We start from the raw sequence: 11000 nt of genomic DNA, 5'->3' as shown, positions 1-11000 counted from the left end.
GCAATGCTAGCAATAAATAATACAGAGAGTAATTCTGCAAGATCAAATGAGGAAGATAGCATAGCGCAATTCGAAGATAGCATGGCTCAATTCCAGGATGCCCAGGATCCATATGAAGACGATGACTCAGGCATGAGTTTCGACTCCATAGCCCTGCACAACTTGGATACGTAAAGATATTCCACAGAGACTCTACAGTTATCCTATTTTGTATTATTAGCTAGTATGGTCAAGTGGGGATGCCCACTTTATGTCTTGTAATAGTCCGTGTCAGTCTGAGTGCTTCCTTTATCACTACTTTCTAAAAAGAAAGAAAAACTGTTGAAGCACGCGTCAATAAAGGTACGAAACGAAATTTAATAACGCATGTGACGATGGGGCCCAATGCGCACCCGACTTGCATTATTAAAGTTTTCTTTCTTATCTTTTATCAAAAAGTGTCGGCCTATTATATTTTGGCCACGTAGCGTTTTTAGCACCACTTCTTTCTGTAATTTCGCCTATAAAAGGCACGCATTTGTAGTAGAAAAAATCAGAGAGCAAGAGAGAAGCAAGAACCAACTCCACATCTCCTTGTAATGTTCAACCCCTTTCTCCCAAACAACCTGTCTACCTATATATATATATATATATATATATATATATATTCTTTGTTATCATTCAAGCCACTAGTATTAGTACCCGCGAGATGCGCGGTCGATATAAAATGAAATTTATTATAGAAATTATCATCTTATTAATTTTATATAATAAAAATGTATTCAATATTGTTCACACATTTGAAATTAATAAATTTATGCATAATATATATATATATATATTCTTTGTTATCATTCAAGCCACTAGTATTAGTACCCGCGAGATGCGCGGTCGATATTAAATGAAATTTATTATAGAAATTATCATCTTATTAATTTTATATAATAAAAAATGTATTCAATATCGTTCACACATTTGAAATTAATAAATTTATGCATACCAAAAATAACTATTAAAATATTGAACTTAATATCATTAATTACATAAAATTTAAACATTTCTTCTTTAAAGTTAGTATCCGCATGCAAATAATATTATATTGTAATATAATTATTTGAGAATATTAGATAATATTGTGATTTATATTGATTTATGTTGTAAAAAAATCATATAATTACAAACAAAAACACATATTTAACATAATTATTATTAGTTAAGGACTTACTTCTAAATTTGGTTAGAAAAACAAAGAACTAATGAAAGATATGTTTTAGAGTTATACACATGAAGTTTTTCTAAAAAAATTTAACTTGCAATTTTTTTTTTATATTTCAATATTTTGATTTGCACCCTCTTATCAAGAGGAAGAAAGGAGTTTTCCCTTCTGTTTTCTTGTCTTAATAGAATTTTCTTTCAAAGTAGATTTTGTATTCCTTTGCACTATCTTAGTCATAGTATACTTTTTATAAATTTAAAATATTTTTGCATAAAGGCAAATATTTTGAGCAAAGTTTCAATAATAGTTAATTTTTCCTCTCTCGTGTTTTTTTATTATCATTTTTTCAACAAATAACTTATAACATTATCTAAAGTTCTAACCTGTTGGCTCTATTTGATAATGTTCACTTATTGTCTTATGATAATGGACCAACAAATATTAATGAATCTTATTGTATATTATTGTTTCGGATAAATGGTATAATCCTTCATAGGTTTGAATATTCACTCTTCAATTCTATTTTGGATCCACTCTATCATACTTTCTCAATTTACTCAATTAGAATGAAATTATAAATATCAATCACTATCGAAATTGAATTCTCTCTCATCTTAGAACATTCAACTAATACTTAAACCCTCATGTTTATCAGTACAGTAAGATATTAATCTTATTCATCTTTATCCTTTATATTGTACAAAGTAGATCAAAATAATCATCGCACCAAAAGATCTACAATATTCTAAAATTAGAGTTACAAATATAAAGATAAATATGATTGAACTCATTGTCTGTTTATATCAACTAAAACAAAAAAATAGGAAAGTTTGTAGCATAATGTTTATAAATAACAAATGATAAATGACTTTTACTTTCACATTAGTACAATATGCTACGTAAAAGTACAATAATATTTGCAGTAAGAATTTAAATATAATGAATTTGAAAAAATCAATATTCATAAGTATTTGATTTATTGAATTTGAGCATTGTCCATTGAGCACCAGCCATGAGATACTCACCCAAATTTCAATCTTCGAGATATAGCTTTTGAGATAGTAATTCTAGGGTCGGGTAAATTTCATAGATAGTTATACAACTATCATTTTTTTTTACTAAGGTCACTTAACTATCATTCCTAATATAATATCACAAAACTTTTAATATGCTATTAAAATCACACAATTTAATTTACAAATTAATTATTAATTATACCATATAAAAATATAATATAGACAAATCAAATATTAATCCTAACATAATGAAATATAATGGATTAATAATTTAGTATCATAGTTTATTGATTTTTGAAATCATATTATTATCTCACTAAAATATAAAGCAACAATATTTGCAATGCAGGAAAATCAACTATCTAATATCAATATTAGTTTCTTCATATTTAATGTATAACTTGTAAATTTTTATGTTATTGCTAAAATTCTCATTGTACATTTCGATTAAGATAAACTTTTTTAAGTCTTTAAAAATGTATGACATATTAAAAGATCACTAACTTAAATCTTCAAAGAGTATAGATTATATTTTTTTATAAAACATAAAGTACATGAATACTAAATCATAAATTTTTTATCAAACATGTAGAAAATAAAATGAATATGCAACATAACCTGTATATTTAGTTGACTTGATAAATGAAGAAAAATATTTTCTAAAATAATACTCAAAGTAAATTGAGATCCTAGCGATAATCACGAAAAGATAAGTTGTGGCAAAAATCATTTGCACAATTCATCTTCTCCAACATGTTATGGTAGAAATTAATTATCTTTTATTGAGTGTAGCCTTCTTATATAGTGATAAATTTCTATGACATTAGAACTTCTAGATTAATTGTAATTGGTACAATATTCTTTTCCATATACATGTATATAATTATATTTTGATTATTCATTTTCTATTTATATTTCTCAATCAAATTTGTCATGCTTCCTTAATTGACTTACATTGAATGAAATCATAAATATTTTTTGTTATATAAATATTCATTTTATGGTAATACTTCAATTGCATATAATTAGTAACTCACACATACATTTCATCATATAAAAATTATTATAAATTTTTATTGATATTTTTATTATTAAGAAATATTTATTCCTAATTTATTTTATTTATCTGCACATTTAAATTTTTATATAAGATAATTTAATCTTTTTAAATTAATTTATGTTTATTAAAATGAAGTATCTTTTTCAAATTTGATTATTTTAAAATCCAAAATTATTCTTACAGACATACATAAAGTTATATAATTGGTCAACTAAAGAATAACTTTATAAGGCAAAATTTTATTTGACTTCAAATATTAATTAGGACTGTGTAATTTTAGTAGTTATTTCCAATAAATATTATGTAATCTTTTCTATGTAGTAATATTCATTTTAAAAAAATTTCAATATTTATTTATTTTCAATATACCCTCCTTTTAAATTCAAGACTGTCATTTGTTCATTTCCTAATATAGAATGATAGTTATTCTCAATTATGAAAATCCTTCCACTAAATATGAATGCATATTGTTTTAAATATAGATTATTTAAAATATATCAAATGAAAATCCTTCCAGTAAATATGAATGCATATTTTTTAAATAAAATTACTTGAAATATATTGAAATAAATTTATTCCATTTTGTAGTCCAAAGTTACCATTTGAGTGATCACACTTTTTTCATAATATTTTTTATTTTGGAATAAATCTTTGATTATTATATTTTTTTCATATAAGTTGTTTGATTACTAATTGATTATTCCCTTAATTGATATTTCTAGATACCTTCTTAATTTAGTCAATTGTAATCAAATCATAAATGTTATTTTTTTATATAATATTATTATTTAAATTAATTATATACACATTTTGAGTGATGGCATCTTTTCATAATATTTTTAATTTTGAAAGGACTTATTTTTCATAATAATATTTTTCATATAAGTTACTTGATTATTAATTATTTATTCTCGAATTGATTTGAATTACTAAATTGTAGTGAGATCATAAATGTTTTTTTAAATAACATTATTATTTAAACTAATGATGTATATTTTTGAGGGATAACATCTTTTTCATAATATTTTTTTTATTTTGAAATAACTTTTTGATTATTATAATCTTATTCATATAAGTTACGTGATTACTATTTACTAATTAATTTTTTGTAGTATTTTCTTGATTTACTCAATTGTAGTAAAATTATAAACATTTAATTTTTATAATATTATTATTTATGTTGTTTAAATTAATTATTCAAATATTTTAAGAAATGACATCTCTACTGAAATATTTTTATTTTGGAATGACTTTTTGATCATAGCAATTTTTTCCATATAAGTTGCTTGATTTCTAATTGATTATTCAATAAAATAATCACCAAAATAAATGTTGTTGCCAACAATAGATTCTTGTTGTCAAAATATCAAGTGACTAGTTCTCAATATGTCACTTGACTTAATTTTAGTCTAACTTCTTTTCCGAAATACCAAGTGGCTAGTTCCTTAAAAACACTCAAAAATAAGAAGAAGAAAAAACATAAGGAAAATTCTAATATAGAATTAAATATAAAGTAGTAAGAAGCACCCACCTATATATCCAGCTTGATTTGATGTATAAACTGATCGCTATTTTGGTAATAATTTCCTCGTCTTTTCAGTTTATGACAGCTAAAGAGTTAATATGATATGCATTTGTAAGCTAAATATAATTGAAACTGCAAGAAAAAAAATTCTCATTATCAATTACTTATTTAGTAAAACGTGCAATTAATCAAATTTAAAAGTGCAATTTTTATGATTATCTCTAATAAAGAATTTAGATAGTAGAGATACTCGAGGGTTTGGGCCACAGGTGACAAAAGAGTTTTAAAATGAGGTGTAGGTGACACATGTCTTAATTATTAGATGGAGGTGACAATTACTTTATTATGGATTAAGAAAGCTGGAAAAGTTTGAAAATAACCCACAAGTTTTTAAATTTATACTTTGATCCAAATGTTAGCCTATATAACGGAAAATAGAGGGAAAAAAGGCGTCTTTCTCTCTCTTCTCACCCATTGTTGTTTTCTCTCTCTTAGCGATTTTTGTTGTTCATTGTTGCTGCTGCTTCCTTCATTCATCATCTTCTGCTTCATTATCATCATCTTTTACTTCATTATCATCTCCATCTTGTTCTTGTTGACCATTTGTTATTGTTGTTGTTACCGCTACTGTTGTTATTTGACCAATTTCTTAGGTCAAATTTTGTTTCTAACATCACTTTCCACTTTGGCATTGAGACGTTGGTAAGTCAAATTATGATTTTTAGTTGAATTTGTCATCTGGGTAACTGCTGTTGTGTTGTTGTTTTCCAACAATGGATAGAACCCAATCATGAATCCAACATAAAATCCATATGTTTCAAAGGAAGACTGATATATTGGATTCATGTTTAAACAGATAGGTCATCTGTTGCAACATTTGACATATATGATGCAACAGATTAGTTACCTGTTGCAACAGAACCTGAACATGATTCCAACATAGGTTATAACAGATTAATAACCTATTGCAACAGGTAAGTCATCTGTCTCAACAGGTTAATTATCTGTTGCAACTGTCACTCATCTGTTGGAATCAACTTCAAAGGTGATTTAGTTATAACATCAATTCCAACAGGCGATTCATCTGTTGCAATAGATATTCAAACCCGTAACATGAGTCTCAACAGGTAAGAATCTGTTGTAACTCATCACTTACCTATTGCAACAGATAACACATCTGTTGGGATTCATTCACGACACTATGAAATCACTATTAACTTTTTTTAACAAATGACTTTATTTAGGTACCACTAATGGAGGGATTAATAACAATAAGGGTGGATTGTCATGGTCAATGGGTCGAGAAGAGCAATCGATATGTATGGCGTTGAAAAGAGGATAAAATGCTAGAGACGATAGCTATGACAGTCCAAAGTGATGTTTCATATGATGATTTTATGAACTTAATCATCATCTTTTGTGGACTGAATTGTCAATCGGAAGAATTCGCCATCAGCTTCATGCACAGCTCCTTTGAAAATTAGAGGGTACTGCCTTTCAAGATAACCGATCAGGTTTGATTGCATTGTTATCTAAGTGAATCAACCAGGCCGGTGTTAAGGGTGTACATGGTTGAAAAGACGAGAGAGAATGAGAACCAGAACGTAGAAGAAGAAAAAGAAGAAGAAAAAGAAGACTTCTTTGATGATAGGTTGGATCATCTAGACATGAATATTCCAGATGATGATCATACACCTACGCCCGTTGATGCAACCAATACGATGTGCAGTTTTTCTCAATCGACATAATCTGGAAATCTTCAAGACGACGGGACCGGCTTTTTTATTGGAATGTCATTCAAATACAAGAATGAACTATCTAACACTTTATTTATTTATTGTGTGAAAAAAAATTTCAGAATAAAGAAGTTGATTAATTCGAGTAGTATCGTTTACTTCAAATGTGCTAATTCGAACTGCAAATGGTGGTTGAGAGCGGTGAAGTACGCAAATTCTGACAGATTCGTCATTCATAAACATGAAAAACATCACACATGTGGTTCAGAGCACATCTCGGGCTAAAATCCTCACGCTACGGCAAAGGTCCTCGGTGAATATTTCAGGAGTAGTTTCCCCGATGGCAAAGGCCATTCAACAAAGCTTATCGCCAATCAACTCCTTATAGATTTGGGTGTCTTGGTCAGTTATTGGAAGGTATATACGGCCATGGGGATTGCCAAGGACCTAGTTCGGGGGACACTCGAGCATGGGTATGAAGTCTTGGATGCTTACTTTTACATGATTAAGTCCACAAATTCCGAAAGTAAGACGGTATTGTATCTGGATGAAAATGGAAGGTTCAAGTACTTTTTTGTATCCTATGGTGCTTGGATTCAAGGTTTTCAACAATTGAGAAAAGGCATAGACGTCGACGGTACCTTCTTGAGGAGCAGGTATAATAGAGTTCTGCTAGCGGCAGTGGCACAGGATGCGGAGAATCATATTTTTTCTATCGCTTTTTATGTAGCGGACAAGGAATGTGATGCCTCTTATGAATTTTTTTTGAACAACTGCGATGCTGCATCGAAGATACCGAAGAGTTGTGTTTTGTATCGGATAGGTATCCAAGTATTCCAAAGATGGATTTACTTTTCTTTACTTCAGCTTACTTTGGTTGTTGCATCAGGCATCTTGGAGAGAATATTCGAAACAACTATCACAACGAAAGGGTCGTCACCCTTTTTTATAGAGCAACCAAAGCATATAGTAGAGAGGAGTTTTTAGACCATTTCAATCAAATAGCAGATGTGAATCCCAAGGTAGCAGAATTTCTTGCACGTGTCGATTTCGAGAGATGGATCCGGGCATTTTGTCCAGCAAATAGGTACATTCTTATGAATTTAATGTCTTGTTTGATTTACAAGTTTAGTTTGATGTCGTACTAAGTGATTCTTTTCTATAGGTACAATATTATGACATCAAACATAGCTGAATCGATGAATTCATTGTTTGGCGATGAAAGAGAATTTCCCATCAAGGAAAAAATAAACGAGAAATATAGCAATTTTTTTAACGAAAGGCGTGTGCAGTTCAAGTGCCCAGAAAAAGAACCCGATTTGTTCTCGAAATCGAAAAGAAAATATCAACGAACATCATTTTGGGGAATAGGTTATTCTCTCATAATATAGCAGATTACAAATTCCGTATCACCGGTCAGGTTGATGCTACCACAGTCGATCTTCAAACAAGATCTTGTATGTGTAGAGTTTTTGACTTGGACAAAATACCTTGTCCACATGTTCTGGTAGCCCTTCGAGCTCAATACGGCCATAAATATAGACCTGAAGTTTACGAGCACTCCTATCAATATTATTTAGTGGATAAATATGAAATGGCATATAGTGGGCATATTACTCCGGTGCCTCCCGAAAAATCTTGGATTGTTCCAGTAGAGCTTATGGGGAGATTAATACCTCCTACATATATTGACCCGAGCACTATCAAACCGGGAAGAAAACCATATAAAAGGAGGCGTGGAGTTGGAGAATCATTTTCATTAAGAAAAAATAAGTGCTCCATATGTAAGTGTGCCGGTCACAAAAGAACTACATGGCCAATTCATAATCCACCATGATCGTTGTAATTGCAGAAACTTGTGTTGTTGTTTGTTTATTTATTGTGGACTTTTATATACTTAACTCATTGTTGTGAACCTAATGTTATCATTTATTATATATAAAATGTCTTTTTTTTTTAAATAACTTTTGCATCAATAAAATGAGGCAAAACATGAACTAAATAATACAGCAGACCACAATTATTCTCAACAGTTGCACAAACAACTGAAATGCTTTCCTCCAACAGATGAAAATCTGTCGAAACAGGTGGATAATCTGTTGAAACCCAATAGATGACCAATCGGTTCCAACACATGGTCCATCTGTTGAAAGAACTCAAAAGCCAAAATTGCTAGTGCTACTGGATTCAACATTGCCTCCAACCGTCGACATGTTAACATGTATTATATTAGAAGAAATTGACAGAATGAAAATTGAATAAGAATTAAAACGCCAAAGTCTGACTAAAAGTAAATTTTTCATTAAATGAAAAATAAAATACATTGGGTATAGATTTGATATAGAGAAATTAAAATACATACGCTAAAAGAAAAAATACATTATAATTATTATTATTATCATCATCATCATTAATGACAGCTGTCCAATCAACTCGCAGCAGCAGGGCTCTCATCAACCTCTCCATCTCTCTGAACATTGTCGCTCTCACAGTGACCAACTCGCTCTGCAGGTCATTAACCTACCTTTGAAGTTCCCGCACTGTGTCGCGTAGAATAACAATGTCTGAAAAAAGATTAGCCATATCTAGAACACGCATGAATTGACAAATGTAAAGAAAAATGTTCACAATGTAATACAACGTATACGACCAACTGATAAATTTACGCCAGAAAAAAACTTACCTCAACGAGAAAGGAATATGCTCTTTGAAGAGAAGTAGTTGAATATGTCACACAAAAGGTAAAAATGCAAGAAATAAATAGAGTTGAATGAAGATTAAGGAGGGACCTATAATATAATCTGGACGTGTCAGGCCAAAAGGCAAGACTGTTCAGCTCCATTGTATTAATTACATTCAAACTGGTGGCATTTTATTTTATGTGCAAAGTCGCGATTTTTTCTTTTACACTAATTACTTTTTACCTTTTCATAGCGGTTTGAGACTCGATAAAAGCTGTTATTATTGAGTTGTTGCAATAGATCGTCTAGTATTTCTAATAGATTTAGCATCTGTTGCAACAGATAGATGGATTGAATGTGCAACAGACGGCTGTCAAAACAGATTTACCATCTGTTGCAATAGATGGTTTGTATATGCAACAAATAAGATATCTGATGAAACTTATATATTATCTGTTGCAACAGATGGACAATATGTATAAAGGAGATGTTTTGATATCTTCTGACAGTTGATTCATCAGTTTCAATTTCAACAGATGGAGTATTCGGTTCATTAGCTGTTTTGAATGTGTTAAATAAAAAGTCTTCACCTCTTTTTAATAGTCCCTCCATTACATATTAGTTGGGCCCTATGGGCTTGGCACACCAATTAATAAAAATATAAATTAGGTGATTATTTTACCAAATTGGCCTTATTAATTATGATTAAAAAGTATAAATGTGAATAATATACTTTATGTAGTCATTTAATAATAAGGGTAATATTGAAAGAATATAATAAAATTCTCTTGATTTTATAAATAGGAAAACTAAATTGAAACAAACATTTTTATAAGGAAGTAATCATATGTAAGCAGATTAATTAAAAAAAAGCCAGCTCTATCGCAACAGATTTATTATCTGTTGCAACATATAGATTATCTATTGCGATAGATGGACCATATGTTGGAGGAGATGTTTTGATTTTTTCTAACAGCTGATTCGTCAGTTGCAACAGATGGAGATTTTGATTCATCAGCTGTTTTGAATGTGTTAAGATAAAAAGTCACGACTCTTCATACCTCCATTTTAATAGTCATCACATTCGTGCAGATAAATAAACAATATTGACATGTCCTGATGGGGTAGAAAGAATAAGATGTGTGTAATGGATCCCATTTTCATGCGTGCGAGTTATGTATATTATTGATCATGCTACCGTGAAGACACACATAAAGTGCAATGATTTTGTGAATGCAGTTTTTTACCGATGATTAGACACTGATCCCTCAAACAAGATCCTGAATTGTACAGTTTAGTTTGATAGGTGTGAACTGATAAGGCCGAAGGGTTCCAAGACGATGGTGTTGATACCCCATTACAATTTAATGACACGATTCATGCACATGTTTTTATGCTAAGTTTGGGGAAGGATTTAAATTTTTGGCGGCAGTGTAAATATTCAATAGTGATTGGACCGATTTTAATGGCACAATGGACTTCTTGAAAGGCCTCCGAAGCCTCGCAATGCAGCAAATAACAATAGAACCAATAGAAATTCCCCTAGTCTAAATTTATATGGATGGATTGGTGGAAGAGACTTTTTTACAGTAGAAGGTGCTTGGGAGAATACCTATACACGAAGAGGAGGTGGAGAAGGCCATATATCATTTCAGAGCTTGTTTAAGAGGAAACACAGGGTAGAAAGAAAAGTGTAGCGAAATTGGACAATGAAATTCACATTAGAAATGAAAAAACTGGATGAGCTTCAAATGTGGAAGTGTATCAAAATATAGAAATCTGTCAGT

This window comes from Capsicum annuum, chromosome 2 (genome assembly GCF_002878395.1).
Source record: "Capsicum annuum cultivar UCD-10X-F1 chromosome 2, UCD10Xv1.1, whole genome shotgun sequence".
NCBI lineage: Eukaryota > Viridiplantae > Streptophyta > Magnoliopsida > Solanales > Solanaceae > Capsicum > Capsicum annuum.
The sequence above is the reverse complement of the archived record's forward strand: the minus strand, read 5'-3'. Positions refer to the sequence as shown.